Here is a 16,717-nt window from a genome sequence, read left to right as displayed (position 1 = left end):
TGTGTGTGTGTGTGTGTGTGTGTGTGTGTGTGTGTGTTTAAATAACATGCAAATATTTGGGCATAATGTATGCCTTATGCAGGAAGGCCAAGAAGTGCATCTTGTGTTCACAGTCTGATGGAACACAAACAGAATGGGTAGTGTCGTATTTTAAAAAACCAAAATGATATAGAAACTGCTTCAGGCAGAGTCAGTCTAAAAGGAAAAAACATGACATTAAGAAGGAAGGGAAGTTGACTGGGGAAAGCCAGGAAGATTTGCTGTCAAACCCACTTAATCGATTCTTTTGCCTTGATCTCATTCAGAGTCCTCGCCTATTTCCAGTGTTCAGTCAAGGGGGACCAGGTGACAACCAGACCAGACAGGTAGATGGATTAGGCTTCCTATTCTCTCAGCTAAACTGCTGACTGGGTGGCCGCTAATGGAGGGGAGACCCCAAGTTGAGCCTCACTTGCACACCTCCTTAAGCTGCAGGGCAGCTTAGAGCACACGCAAGCTTCATCTGAGCAAACAAAGACTGCCTGAGCCAATGTACAGGTTGCTTCTGCTTAAAATCAAAGCACAGTTCTACACGCTGCCCCCAGGCCCTTGGCCAGGAGTCACCCTCTATGGCCCCTCTTCTCCCTCCTCACCTCCAACAGCAGTAGCGGCCATGGCTTCCCCTCTTTGGTGTCATCACTGCTCCTGCTTGCTTGCTTGCTTGCTTGCTTGCTTGCTTGCTTGCTTGCTTGCTTGCTTGGCATGCAAAGGGGCAGGGGCAACGGTGTCTCCCGCTCCTCCTTCACACCACCTTTGTTGGCCAGGCCCAAGGAAAAGACAGGTGAGCCAGCAGGTTGCGAAAGTGAGGAGAAGGAGCCACCTGTGGGGGCTGTTGCCAGCAGTCCCCTGCTGGTATGTGGGCCCTCAGTGAGAGCCCAGGCATGCCTACCCTGGGTGGCAACCTCAGGCCCAGAACTAATTATCCCGGCTTGAAAATATGCATGCAGTTGCAAAGGCCTGATCTGCCTTTACCGTTTGCACTCTGGCACTGAGTTGGTGACTGCGCAGGCAATGTGCCCTCCCTTTAAAAGGCTAAAATGGGGACTCCATTGCTTTTCACCCAGCTGTGTGGAGTACTTTCCAGGAGCACACTGCATTTCCAGGAGCATCGTGTTTGTTTTTGCCAGTACTTCATGCTCAGTGAGGTGCTCTGGCATTTTGGGCTTGCCTACCTTCCCCCAGAGCTCAAGAAATAGACTGGCCCAGGGAATTTGTTAGGAAAGATGAACTCCCTTCCAACCGAAGCGCAAAAGACTCCCTCCTTATTGCCTTCCTTGTGCTGGCAGCACCAGAAGCAAGGAGCCCCTGTGTGGAAAATCCTTACTTTTGGAGCAGTGCCACAGGCTACATAAGCTGCCCTAACTTGCCTGCAGATTAGCCTTTTGCATTGCGTCCTCCAGAACAGGGATTGCAAGGTTAAGCTGTGAACCACTATTGCACTGCCCCTTTTTACCTGTTTAATAGCCAAAACAGTGCACTGCGCTCTTATTTTTCAAGCTTAGATGCTGTCATTTTTGAACAGCTTAAAAAGCATGTCTCTGGCACATTCGTTTTCCCTGATGACACACTGGGCTCTCTAACATGCCATCATATTCCTTTGTCTCCCTTTTTCAACCCTGTCTCCATTTGGATAATCAGAAACATCTCAACTTCACTCCTTATGGATCATTTCTTGCCAGAATAGATGCTTCAGAGGAGTCCATTGGGTCAGTTTGAAAGATCCTCCACCACCTCTTTAATTCCAAGCACCACCATTCTGGTTCAATTGGAGCCTGCCCCTTTTGGACAGGCTCAACTTCTTCCCAAAAGTTTTCCATTTCTGTTTCCAAACTCAGAAATGTTTGCCTATACACCGCCATTTCATCCACATATCAGAACCCTGATAGGCCCCCATGCAGAAGAGGAAGTGTCAAAGAGGATCATGGCTTCACCCTCTTACCTAGCAATCTTAATTTGTCTTTCAGAGCCACATGGTTACATTGCCCCATGTCACTTGTGCAGATGTGCAAATAGCAGCTGATTCTACTCCCACACTGTCTTTCAGACTATCCAAGTGGTGTTTGATATATGAAAACTTCAAACCAGGCAGTCAAGTCAGCACAAAGTCTGCATGTTTATCACAATCCCTACTGTCCACGTCTTTAACAATCTAATAACTGACTGCTAGGAGCTTCTACAAGCCCATGCCTTCAAGAGGTATAACCTTAGCCTGAAAAGGTTATCTCTTAATCCAGCAAGATTCCTTCTAAGGGATCTCCCTGGAAGTGCTACACCACTATCATGTCCTTAACAGCTTTGTCCATCAAAGCTCTCCAACTCTCTTAGCTAGATATTCAAGATAAATCTCTCCATATTATCAGACAGACTTACTATGAGCTGCTTTTTAGAAAAGTGTTGTAGAAGTGTCTTATGGCATCTAGTTTTAGTAAGAAGTTACATAAAAGACTAAAGAAAAAACTGCATGTTCAGATTGAATCTAGTCTTTTACAACCTGGGCCCTCCAGCTATTCATCTCCCAGCATTTCCAACCATTGGCCATGCTGGCTGGGAGTTGATGCCCAGAACATCTGCAGGGTACCAAGTTGAGAAGGTTGGTCCATCCCATGATGCAGCCTTCATCACCCTCCAGTTCTGCACATGGTTGGGGAAGCATATACCAGCACATGAAGCTAAGAGACAATGTCTATTCTTTCCTTCCAGTGTGTGGCAGTCTGAGCGTCAGAACACACATATCCTTTGCCATCAAGAGAATTTATGTCTTTTTTCTCTTAACATAATGTGTTCCATTAATTTGTTCAGTCCTGCTATTGAGTGTTATGTTAGCTACATTATATGGATGCTTTATATTTCCCCCCCCCCCCCCCCACCAGCATACAGGAAAATAAGAGAGAAAATATTTATAGTGGCTATTCTTAAAAAACAAAACAAAAAACAGGTTGCTATAAATTCCAGTCCTTACTGAAACAAGGATTTTCATTTTCTCCTTCAGCCAGAATCACAGAATTTGCTTTATTTTAAAACTTTACATCCAGTCCAGAGCTAACACTGCTCTGAGATCACCCAATCCAGCTGTTTAAATAACACCTTTTACTATGGCTCTTTACAAATAATTACTGCAATAAATAAGTGCAACAGTCAGATCTGTTAACAATATAATGTCAGGCTTGGTGCTTTAGATACCCCAGTTTCAGTTCGTGTGTCATAAACTCAGAGCCCTATTTTCAACATTTATGATTGCCCAAAGATGTTTGCAAGCACTCCAGTCATGTACATGTGCCATGTGTTTTGAAAATCTCATCACAGCTGCCTGAATCCCAACTAGAAGCCAAGTAGCAATTTGCTCAATATGTGTGAGTAGGAATATATTTCTTCATCTTCTATAAATCATAGAGTATATATTTCTAATGAATCATTCCCCATTGACCTTACTTTCCCTCTTCCCAGAAATTAATTCTAGAGATAAGTTTCCAGATCATTTGCAGTGGGTGTTATAACAGCAAAATTCAGTGCATTTTTATTCTGAAGTAAATCCATGTTGACTGGGAATGGTGGAAGCTTCATCCAACATCATATCCAGAGGACACCAGCATGGGGAAGGCTCTTCTGGAAGCTGTTCTGGAGACATTATGAATCATGGAATTTGCTGAGCGAAACCCACAAGCCATTTCCCCCTATTACCTCTGTATGTCATCCAAGCTGTTGCTCCACTAGGGTTCCACTTCTGGCATTTGTAGCTGGTGAACTATGCCTGTTTAAAACATTCTAGCTTCCCCATAGTGGCTTCTTGCCATGTTGGGGCAGACATCATGGACACTGAATTTCTTTTAGTTCTATCGTGAAAAAAATGACTCAGGGGAGCTAGAGCAGTGTGCTGGTTAGAACACCACAGTTAATTGGGCTTGTCCTTGGTTTTTCTTTTCTTTATCTCTCTTTGACCATCTTCACACTTATGCTTTGCCAATGCACACATTAAGTTGTACAAGGACAAAGAGGCCGACTGGAGCACATGAGCTGAAGTGTACTTAGGCTGCCTTAAAGTCCAGTACTATATTGAAAGACAACATTGTTCATGTTACTCTGTGGGAAAAGACTGCCTCACAGCTTGGCCTTTGTATCTCTGAGGGGCAAGACCTACACACAGGATACTCTTCATTAGACTTGCCACAAATGTCAATGCAATACTGAACTCAACCCTCCTGGAAAAGTTCAGTTGACAAGAAACTCTGCAGGGCAGTGCATGCGGGGAGGTGGGGTGAGAGGGGAAAAAAACCCTAGCCAATTTTTGAATGCAGACATGAAAAGAACATCCATAGAGTTGGTCTGGCTTAGGAATTTCTTTAAAATACAAACCCACCCCTAAACATAATGCCTTGGACAACCCAACACTGGCCAAAGCAAACTGAATTAGCTGGACTGCCTGCAGCTAGTGGCAAACCTGTCAATTCTTATTAGAGGATCCAACAGAGAGAGAGAATGAGAGAGAGAGAGAAGAAAAACAAGCAAGCTGGAAAAGGGGTGGATAGCTCTTTTTAGCTTTCCTGTTTAAACTAGCCAGATGGCAGGTGGCCACTTTGGCTTTTCCAAGGGGCCAGAAGAAAGAGAGAGAGAGAGAGAGAGAGAGGGAGAGAGAGAAAGGGAGAGAGAGAAAGGGAGGGAGGGAGGAAAGGGAGATGGGTGCAGCTGCTCTTAGTGTGGTACAAGAAGAGACACATAAAGATATAGGAAGGCAACTCCTTAAGAGAAAGGCATAAGGATACCATGATGGAGACAGAAACAGTCAGGAAAAAGAGAGGGAGGGAGGGAGGGAGGAGACAAGCCTTCTGGACAAAGACGAAACTGCTCTTCTGGAGAGTTTTCTTTAGGACTATCTGGGACTCTTACTTACTGACAGCAGCTGCATATTCAGAGTGAACTAAATCCCTACATCAAGGTTGTCAAATCTGGTGATAGTAGAAACTGTTTGAGCTTCATGAATGCAATCAGACAAAATATGCTGGCTTTCCACAGTGTTTATATTTGTGCTCAGTCAAGGACAGAGAAAGGAAAGGAAATCAATGGGTTGCACAAGTGCCCTTAGAAGTTTGAGTTGCTTAGAGAATGATGCCAGAGCCGTGACACAGGAAAAGTTTGTTAGGACTGGAAAGTCCTGGTCCAGAGTGGGTAAGCACTGTAGCATTTCTAGTGCTTTTTGGACTGTCAGGGATAGTGAGAGAACAGTGGGGAGAGGAGCAGTAAGACAAAGACATGCCAATAACCATAAGACTTCTTGCTAAGTTTTGAACAACCCTGTTTAAAATGACACTCTTTAAATGTGGGGCCTGCCACAAAGTTTTGTAGTGTGGAATGCTCCCCTTCAGGTTTCCAGCCATCCCTTCTCCAGCTACTCAAGGGCATTTTCTCTACCTCCTACTTTCCATTTCCCCAACTCCACCACCATTTTCAGTCCTCACATAACTGCCGGCCAGCATTCCGTACCCACTGAGCATTTGGGAGAGTAGATCCAACCCCTTTGTTTATGCTTCCACAAGACGTGGTGTCCCCTCAGTCCTGCTGGTCACACCCTCGTGTGCATGAATCCATAACATAAGTTGCCACATTCACCTCTAAACCTCAGAAACAGAAGGAATGAGGGAGGAGAGTCATTCCACAGGTGTGTTATTCGCCCACTCTGTGGGACTAGATTTTTGTAGGCTTGTATGCAGAGGGACAGTTGCTTAATCTTCCACTTCCTTCTTTTCCTTAAGACTGAACCCTCTTGCTCCTGCCTATGTACAGAGATGGCCATGGGAACTCACTCCCCATTTTGGAACAGAACTGAGCCTCATTCGCCAAGGTTCCCCTGTGCATGTGGGGATCCAATGGATCACTGACTAATAGAAGGTGTCAGATGCAGTAAATCAGGAATGTGGATCCCCTTTGAAGGCCAAATTCAGCTTCAGAGATCTTGGAGGACACATTTCCAGTGGTGGTGGCAGCTGAAAGTGACATTAGCAGGGACAGAGCTTACACGGGTGGGTCCAAAATATTGTTCTGCATTAGTTTATAGTTCTTCCTACCAGGAACTAAGTCTTAGAAGAGGTGCTTCAGCCTTTTCGACTGGGGAGAAAACTGCATGAAACAACCAAATAACTGTGGCTGGGAGGGAGCAGCATGACTAGGTGGGGAACCCTGGAGATTGGAACCCAGACATGGCCCCGGGCCTGAGCTTCCCCATCTTATGCTAGAGCAACAGTCTTTGTCCTTCCTAAAATCTGACCCAGCACTGTTCTTTGCTTGGAGGAAGAGAGTGCCGTTCTTTTTCTGCATTTCATGGCCAGATGCTATTTAAATGTTTGTGAACATCCTGTTCCATGCAGCAGCCCCACCCCACCCCATGCCCACTGCTTCTGCTATCACAATAGCAAGCGAGCATTTAAGGCTTTCTCTGGCTGCCTAGATTGGGATGAAGCCTGCAGGTGTGACCCAATGTAATTAAACAGCATTGAGGCCAAATAGCTGAAGAAACCATTTTATCTCTCTTTTGAAAGCTGTACAAACTTGTCTGGCCTTTTCATTTCTACAACATGTTATAATTAAAGCAGACTGAAGTGGCAGTCGAGGTGCTAGTTACCTGAATTTCCCAGTTCTGCAGCTTTAGCAAAAGCAGGAGGACAGCCCAGTGTTGCAGAGAAAGCAACGTAGGCATCCAAAACCACCTTCATCCCAACAGGACTGAACCGTGACTCCTCTCCATGACTCCTTATAAATAATAGCCCATCCTGTTCACAGCATTTGAATTAGGTATTTGTATCTTCAAAGTGTGTTGCAGCAATTACAGAGTTAAAGTGGGTGCAGACTCATCATCATATCCAATAATATCAGGATCTCATGATGATCTGTTATGAATACAAAGAAAAGATTCTTGAAGCACATGAAAAACAAAAGATAACCACTTATGCTCGTTAATTATATTTAATAGGAAAACTTGAACAGAGGCCTTTTAGTTCTTAAAAGGCAATGTCAGAAAATACTGGCATCTTTACACTGAAAAAATGGAAAGTGTCAAATAGACCTCTCTGTCAAAGGCGTCTTTGTGTCAAATAGGCCACTGAATGTCTGAAATTCTCCTCCAAGTTTATAGATTCATCAAATGGATTATCAGGTTTCAGTTTTCTTTTTTCTTGCTGCTTTAGATAACTAAAAAGAAATGCTTATTTTCTAACATTAAAGCAGTGGAAGAGACATGTTTACTGAGACTTTCTTATCCTAAACCAAGGCGGGAAAACCCTTTTTCCATTGAATGCCGCAGCCCTATAAGGATAATTGTTTGGGAGAAGAAAAAAAACACTAGCAGTGAGAGGGGAAAACTAAACTGGGCAGGTTGTGTTCTCCCTTTCTATTCTGTCTCCTTTTCTCTCCCACCCTCTGCACTTATACACCCCCCCCCCCCCTTCACACTATATTTAGATCCCCCCTTTGAATCCTTCGCTTCCTAGTTGCCTAGGAAAGAGATGACATGTATAAGCAGCAAGAGCCCTTGGCCATGTTTCACACTCATGCGTGTCAAGGCAAGAGGGGAATGGGGGAATAACCTTAAAAACAAGCAGAATTGACTTAGGAAGAATTCCAAGAATTCACAGAAAGAATTCAAAGAAAGAGGCCTAGCCACCCTAAAATTTCATTTTACTCAGTCTTTCCCTAGTATCTAGCATGATACACATTTGTTGAGAAAGAAGATTACCTTTAGGAATTACATTTATTCCAAACTGCATTACTTTGCCTTATGAAACTGAATGCATGGCATAATCCAGAGACTGTGTTTCTTAATCTGTCTGACATCACCAGTCTGTGAGTGACTGTTTGATGCCAAACTGAGTTTAAAAGGACCAGCTGCACAAAGTAGCTGTACTTGTTTATCCTGTGTATGGAAACATGGACTGGCTTGCTGTCGCATACTCTCGAATTAAAGTTCCAGTCATTCACAGAGCGCTATGCTCCTCTCCTGTTACTCTGAAACAGCCTTACCCGATCTGGCTCCATCCAAATGTGCTTGGCTAAAACACCCAGCACCTTCCGGCCAGACATGCAGTACAACACAACTGGAGGACAGCACGTTGGGGAGGGCTGCTTTAACATATCGCACGATGCCACACACACACAGCCACATATCAGAGTTCAGTACTGCCACAGAGGGGGTGCTGCTTTCTTCCTTTAATTTTCCTTCCCCACTTTCAGTCAGTGGGAAGATTTCTTTTTGCCACTTTCCTACAGTTGGTATTCAGTGCAACAAAGAAAATGGACTAGTGGGGGAAAAGCCAACCAATGACTTCAATCATGGCAGGGTTACAAGAGCACCTTGTGATTGTTTTCCCCAGTAACTGACTGAACACATTTTGGCAAGTGACAGTGACCATTGGAGGAAAAGGGAGAACAGAGTAGGGAGCTGAGTTAGGGTTAGGCTTTTTAGGCTTAGGCTTAGCGTTAGGGAGTTGGGAGTTGCTGCATAGAGTGGGGTGAAACATGGTGGAGACAACAGAGGTGTGCAAGAAATGAGGTGGAAAGAAACTGAAACAGATCGTTATACCCACAATATGCAACATGACTTGTGCAAGAGCAATCCAAATGACGATGAAATAACTGACATGAAGGTGCACTTTTCATAGGTCAGCTACTTCAGTTCTAGGCACTGCACCACACAAGCGCTCACTCTGCAGCAAAAAGGAGGAAGCAAAATTTGGCTCTGGGTGGGCTTGCGCATGAGAAGCCATAGTGAAATGTCACTGTGGTAAGTCTATTGTGTCATCCACATTCAGTTCCAGAGTTCCTGCATAGTAGGATTAGTTTGCTGAAAAGGTGGAAAGAATCAGTGGTGTGTTCTAAGGCTGCCATGCTTCACCGTGGCTTCTCTGGTTGTCCAGACCATGGATTGAAATTGTACCGTTGTTGGTATGGGAAACCCGTAGAGTCCCCTGCTACGAGCAGCTGCAGAAGCTCTGTGTATAGCCCTCAGTCTCTACTGTCCCCAGAACCCTAGCGACAGACATGCCACTGCTTGCTTTATTAGGCCAAGCAATGTGACTTTCTTCTTGTTTATTTTTGGAAACAGGGAGACAGTGTGAAAATACATGGAGGAAAAAGGGAGGAATTGCAGCAAAATAGTTTATTTCATTTAATTATTCGTTATTTGTTTTTCGGCGCCAGGCTAAGACCTTTTTATTTAAAACTTATTTTAATTGTTAACTTATTGAATTAATTAGGATTTTAAAATTTTTAGCCGAGAATGCACCGGGGGTTTTTAAATGATTTTTTTAATTGTTATATTATCATTATTTATGTATGTATTTATGTATTCTTTGTGAGCCACCCCGAGGCTTTGTTGCGATGGGGGCGGCATAGAAATGTTTTAAATAAATAATAAATACATAAAAATCTATGTGGGGGCTGGAGTAGCTGGGAAGCACCGCAGACATACAGGCATACTTGGGAGAGGAAGGGGTAAAATCCAGTCCGAAGGAAGCCTCTACAGACCACAGGCAAGAATAGGGAAATAATAGGGACTTTGCTTGCCAGGGCTGCCAAGCTGTATGACAAGGCTGGGATGAAGGAGCATGGAAAGCACATTGCACTCTAACCATTCCTATCTCGGAAGGTGAGCCAAGCCTAGCGGAAGTCTGCAAAGTCTTGCGGAATTAAGGTTGCACAACTGGCAACCCTCTCTCATGTCACGCGCAGCACAAACAAAGACTGCTGCACATGATGCGGAAGAGGGACACTCCTTGCACAGCATGTGAGGAGTTCTTGGTGAATGCCATGCTAATGCTGAGCATGCCTGCCCAAAACTCAGACCTGTGCCTCTCACAGAGAGGACCCGAGTCTGTGGAGCTGAGCCCAGGGAATCCCATGGATTCCCATCCTGAAAACAGATTCATCATGCATCCCTGTGGTAAACCAAGACTATACATTATATACAGAAAGTCGTGCTGTTTCCAAATAGCACACCATTTAGGCTAAAAAAGGTAAAGGTTTCCCCTTGACGTTACGTCCAGTCATGCCTGACTCTAGGGGGCGGTGCTCATCTCCGTTTCCTGGCCGAGGGAGCCAGCATTTGACCCCAGACAGTCTCCGTGGTCATGTGGCTGGCATGACTAAACACTGAAGTGCACGGAACGCTGTTACCTGCCCACTGAAGTGGTACCTTTTTATCTACTTGCAATTGCATGCTTTCGAACTGCAAGGTTGGCAGGAGTTGGGACAGAGTACGGGAGTTCACCCCGTTGTGCAGATTCGAACCAGCAACCTTTCGATCAACCAGCACAGCAGTTTAAACCACTGCGCCACCAGCATCCCTCATTTAGGCTTGGTATGTTGCTATTGCTTAGATTTATTTCTGGCTTTGCAATTTAGCTCAAAGTGGCTTACAGTCAATACATTTCTTTAAAAAGAATCATAAGCCTGTAGAAAACCGGTTAAATGCCAGACTAAATAAGTTCAGTATAACCTCTCTAACCCTGTGGATTTCTCCACATGATAAAAATGAATGCCAGAAACAGTGATGTCAAAGGATCTCTTTTCTTGAAGACCATAATGACATGGTCATGCTGAAAGAACTAGTGAATGAGGAAATACACCAAGCAGGAAGGATGCTTTTGATTCTGTTTATAAGCAAAAGAAAATAATTTAGATTTGGGTTTAGCTGAATTCTGGGAATTACCTCAGACTGTTTCATCATTAACAAATATTTATATCAGACCCATGCTCTGAATACCTATCCTATGCAGAAATGTTACCAGGTTCCCCTCCCCCAGTTTGTATTTGAGGAGGGAGACTTTCTCATAGGCAGTATAAAGGATGCCAAAGGGCTGCTGCTTCCAACGTCCCTGGAAAGTTTCTTACTCTGCCTGCTGCCCCCCACACCTGCCAAGGATGGGGGGTTGTGTAAGAGCTCAGCCACAATGAGCTCAGCCACAGATGAAATAGCGAACGGTTGTGCAAAAGTACAGCTGTGTTTTTTCTTGTTTCCCTCCCACCCATCTCTGTTTTCAGCAGGGCTGACAGAGGAGATGCTCCCAGTGGACCTGCATCTTATATCTTAACCGGTTGTGCTCCTTTTGTCAAATTGTTCTCCATTTCCTCATCTGTCAATGGCTTTTGGAATTCCCGTTTCTCTACTGTGCGGCTATTACAGATACTTTACAAAGATTTCAAGTTTTTTGGTGATAATCTATTTTCATATTATTCAGTCATTCCATACTTGCTCAGCCCTGCCAAACAGCTAAGGAGATCCAAACATAGCCCTGCTAATATCTCCCTGTGAATGCATTCTTTTTCTTTTAAAGTGGAGAGACTTGTAAATAACCTTTGTGAGTCTTCTCACATTCTTGCCACTACCTGCGTGCTAAAGCAGGGGTGGGCCATGGGTGGGCCCCCCTTGAGACATTTTGGCCTGGAATTTCTCCTGTCTTCTCTCACTATTGGTTATGCTGGTGAGGGCTGACAGGGGTTATAGCCAAAACATCTGGAGGGCCACATGTTGCCCACCCATGTGCCAGATAGTTGACAACAGATGGTGAATTGGGAAATGGAGGGTCAGCAGTACTTTTTTGGATACTGTAAAAACAGTATTTCTTCAGTTTACTTATCTGTTTAATGCAGAGAGTTGCATGTATGCAGAAAGGAATAGTTGTGTGTGTGCGCACATGCACATGTGTGTGAGTATGCGCACCATACCTGTCACATCAAGCAAAGCAAGGATGAACTTAGCAACAGCACAAGCTTTAGAAGTCTGAACACCTACTCTGTACAACACTAGAACCAATTCCCTTGAATGGCTTGAAGGAGAGCTAGCTATTATTTGCTCCAGGGCAAGAGAGTCTTGTAAAGGAAGTTGCTGCTGTTTCCAATGGCACTTCATTTTATATGAATAGAAAACCTCCAATGTGGATTGTACATCAGACTTGGTCTCGGGTTTGACCCTCCTGAAATTTCACTTTCCAGGATTTAAAGAAAGGTGAACAAATGCTCCAGGCCAAGGGAGCTCAGCAACAGCAGTGAGCAATAAGGATGGCCTCAAGATTCAAGAAGACCAGGTTCAGCAAACTGCTTCTAATAGCTTTCTAGAGGAGGGAATCTTGTCCATTGCTGCTTCTTTGTTAGGTACGTAATACTGCAGAAGTGCAGAAAGATGTTTCTGAACAAATGTCATCCTCTGTACAACTATTAATGTTGCAACTGACCTTTTGTTCCCCACCGTATTTCCTCACCCTCATAACAAATGCAATGCAAGATGATGTAAAAGTCCCTCTGTGCAGATGCTACACCTACCAAGATGTCTTTATGCTAGTCCAGCACACCTGTGCTGTGATTGCTCAATGAAAATAGGATGCTTTAAAATATGATGTTCCCAATCAGAGTCTAACTGACAGGCATGCCTACTTGTTAAGTAGAGGAGACGTGTTTAATTTAACATACCGTTTGTGAGTTTGAAAAAGAAAGCATCACCACGCACATTCCAGCTTTGGCATGCCTTATGAATGTGGCCGTACTCTGAACACGGAGTTATAATGGTATATGACATCTCCTGCAGAAAAGGTGTCGGAATGTTCCGCCAATTGAGCAATCTGATTAGTTTCAGGTGCTTTATAAAAGCCGTAGCAGGCATATCTACACAAGAATGGAGGCAGGACTCACAAAGTGTAACTAAGCTGTTCTGACCATTATCTCCCATGTTCCCAGTGGATGTCGCTATAATGAGGAAACAATCAGAGCTCTGTTGTAAAACAGGCCAGTGCATTTGATAGCAGCATGGGCTTCTTGGGACATGGAGGGATTGAAGGCTTTTGGCAGGACTTCCCGATGTTATTAACTGGGGAGTGTGCTGCTTCAGTTCAGCTTCATTAACCACTTTAGAGAGTTGGAAGAGAACATGCTTGATAATAAGTTTATTTCAAGAGAAGTTTTGTTTTGACTACCCGTCTTGGCATCTTCTTCTATCTGTCCATTTTCTAGGGAAGAACAAGCCCCCATAATGTACCTATAAGTCTGTATCTATGTTCACTGAAATATTCAGAATTTGTTATTTGCTGTTGGGGCTTTGTTTTGTTTTAAATACTTTCCTTTTTATTGTTTTGGATACTAATGAGATTCATGCATGCGAGTGCAGCTACATGTAGGGAAGGATCTTTGTCTGAGCAGCACACATACAGGTCAATGTTAATTTCTAGTAATCCATTGAGAGATGCCCTAGAAGAGTGGTGGGCAATTCATGGCTTTCCAGATGTTCTGGCCTAGTAGGCTGCAACATCTGGAGGGCCCCCAGTTGTCTGCTGCTGCTCTAGAAATGTAGCTGTTCTTTCAGGACATACTATCCTATTGTGGTTCCTGAAACAACCCTCTCACACACAAATATGCATAGCAAGGGAGAACAAAAAATCCCCCCAAAAATCCCAACACTGTCTTTAATGCTACTCTGGGGAAATGGGTTGTGTTCCGCAATCAAGGAAAGCACTATCTGCCAAACAGGTGGAGTCCTTGCAAATCATTAGAAATATTGGTCAGCAAATTGATTACAGGCCTCTATACTTGTTATCCAACACTACACTATACATATAGGAGTTGTCTTGCATCACAGGTTTGGAATCCTAGCAAATGAGTACTAGCAGTTGTAAGACATGCTTTGTTCACATCCATTTTTTAGCTTCATCATGTTCTTCTAAGGAAAAGATGTTCCTACTGTTTTTTCTATGACTTTAGGGCATTTTCTTTCACATTCCTATTTCCATCCACATTTTTTTGCCAAAAGAGAGCAAGCTTCAATTTTGAACTGTGTGTTCAGAGAGGTTTCAGAACTGTGTGGTTTCAGCATTTCCAGAGCTGGAGTAGAGAAGGGAGAGAATCTGATTCACTGAGGGCAATAGGAAAATATCTCTCTATCCCCCCTCCCCACAGCAAAAATATGTAACACTTGAATGGGTTGCAGATATATCTGGCTTCTGAGAGAGAACAAGCTATGGAAAGTGAGTGCTCCATTTAACCCATGTGAAAATTGTGTATCCCTGTTTGACTCTGGACTTCATTCACATTCTGATTCTGAAAGCACCAAAGGTAACTAAAACCTGGGGCTGATCAGTGTCTTCATGGGGGGTTGCCTGGGGGGACCATCAGGAAAAGCCAGGGGGCTCTCAAGCAGCAAATGCTGGTAGAGGCAGTAGCAGCTTTCATTGTAAGGTTTATTTTACACTGATGTTTGCTGCTTTTTAGGTTTGCTGCTGCTGCTGATTTACTGTGTTTTTACTGTGTTCATACAGTTTTTAACAACTGTGTCATTTTCTTTACATGTTTAATTGATGCACACCAAATAGCTATTGGCTTCTGCCCTGAAAGGTGGCCGCAACATAGTTAAATAAATAAGTACACAAGCAAACAAATAAAGTATGCACTCAGGAATAGTTATGATGAAATTGCAAGAAAGCAACTTTGATCGTATTTGGTGCTGTGTCTTTTCCTAATCCAGCATTATCATCTTAACCCTGTTTTAAGCTTTCGGTTTTGTTCATTTGGCACAGGACTAACCAGAATAGTTAATAGCAATAATTGCTCAGGATACCAAACCGTGGAGCTCATCATGAACACTGCTGTTCTTGCGAAGTAGCTCTGGGAAGGGGAGGTGATGCGCTCTCCGCCTCCTGCCCTGAATGGCATGCACTGGGGTTTGAGTCAAACAGGAAACGATGGCTCTGGTCTGTTTTGTGAAAGCAGGTTTGTTTGTTAGCAGCATAGTGGAGCAAATAGTTTTCCAGTCCCCGCTGATTTGGTATGTATTAACAATATCAGTTGGAAGAGAGAACTCTTGCTGAGACAAGCCCAGATGTTCTCGTAGTTACTTTGTGAAAATGTTTGCAGCTGTAGTGGGAAATGCTGCAACCATCAGTCCCTTCTCCTGCCAGCACATTTGGATTGCAGTGTCTATAACAATGAAGATGAATGAGGCGTGTGCGATTATGCCTAACTATGCAAGTGTCCTCCTTCGATTCACTCTATTTAGTCCCACTTGCAGCATCTTTTCTGACTTTATGCTGAAATTGTAGCCAGTGAGACAAGGCAGTCCAATCCTGAACTGAACCTCTGTGAGTCAGAGGGGGCATGATCCAGCTCATGACAGAGTGATCAGTGAGGCCAGGTGTCCTCTTTTACAGAGGACAGTCCTCTATTTGAAGGGGTCTATCTGAGGACATCCCATCTAATCCTAGTTGAAAGATATAACAATGCACAGCTGAACGGCAGACCTTGTCACAGACCTCAATGCATTTCGCCTCTGCCTATAAATTGGCATTAATACATATAAATTAGCACGTGCCTATTTAATGCAAAATACCCTCCTCTTCTGTGGTTGTGCATTTGCTCTTTTGGCCATGAGAGGCCAATCTTCTAGCTCAAAGGATTCTTCATGTCAGTGGTTCAGCCAGGAGCTGTTTTCACTCCTCCCTGTGTGGGTGCCTCAAGGAGTGATTCCTTGAGCCACGGCCTCTTTCTGGAGCACAGCCTGAGGCTGTGAGCTGATAGGGATAAGTGGCAGTGCCAGAGTGTCACAATCCATGCTTGAATGGGATTGGGCCAAACCCTCCCTCAAAGAAGGATTTTCCACATCTCCCAGTCGACTGGCCAGACTCCCTTTGAGAGCTGCTACTAACTAATCCAGCCTCCCTTCTCCAAGCACTTGTTCACATTCTCAGGGCGAACACAACAAATCTTATCCATCAAAACTGGACAAGAGGTTGCCTCGGTCTTCACCAGAGAAGCTGCTCTCAAGGTAGACCCCAAGCTGAACTGGATGCAAGCAATTTTATCAGTGAAGTATTTTGAAGAGTCAGCAAAGCAGGCATAGGAAGCCTTTATTTCAGTCAAATTTGCACACGGATTGCAACATACAGAATTGCCACCCAAATAATTAAAAGCCTTTAATAGCAGGGTTGGTTCTAGTCTAAACCTTAGAGGCTTTTAAAGTTCTGCATAGTCAGTAAATGAGAAGCTGTAATTCATGACTCTTCTGCCACGCTATTAAAGGTACAGAAGCACTCTTCATGGTTAGGTGTTAGCATCTGTGTTTAAATGGGCTCTTTTTGTTCTAAGCATGGGAAGCAAACAAAAGAGACCGCACGTTGTTATTCAATCAGGCTTTCTTTTAATGTTCTGTCTTGCTGCATAAAATCAAGCCAGAACCTAGTAAGTTCTAAATTTTTCCCTGAGGCCTCTGATAGAAAATGGCTACTCTGAAGGCAGAAAGTTAAAAATAAGTAAGAATTCCCAAACTCAGACTTGTCAACTCTTTGGTGTTGACACATCATACAGTAAAAACAGAGAATGGCTGCAGTAGACTGGGAATGCTGTGAGAGGCAGTTGTGCTTATGCACTTCCAGAACATTTTAACTTCTGGGCCTGCAGTTTGTTACTAAAAACAAGTTCAAGAATGAAACTGGAAACTGGCAGTGCAGTTTTACTTAGGGAGAAAATGACACTGCTGTGGAGCCTTACAGCTGTGAGGGAATGGGGTGGAGCGGATGCTTTCGGCAGCTGGGTTGAATGAAGGGGAAGGCTCAGTTTGTTTGGCTTGGCCCCACAAAGGAGAATCAGGGTGCTGTGAGGGTATCACCTGATGCACCACATGGAAGTTGAGTGAGTGTATGAGGGAGAGGAAAGGGCGGGA

The sequence above is a fragment of the Varanus komodoensis genome, unplaced genomic scaffold (assembly GCF_004798865.1).
Source record: "Varanus komodoensis strain SLA01 unplaced genomic scaffold, ASM479886v1 scaffold1, whole genome shotgun sequence".
NCBI classification, from domain to species: domain Eukaryota; kingdom Metazoa; phylum Chordata; class Lepidosauria; order Squamata; family Varanidae; genus Varanus; species Varanus komodoensis.
Note: the sequence above shows the minus strand (reverse complement) of the source record.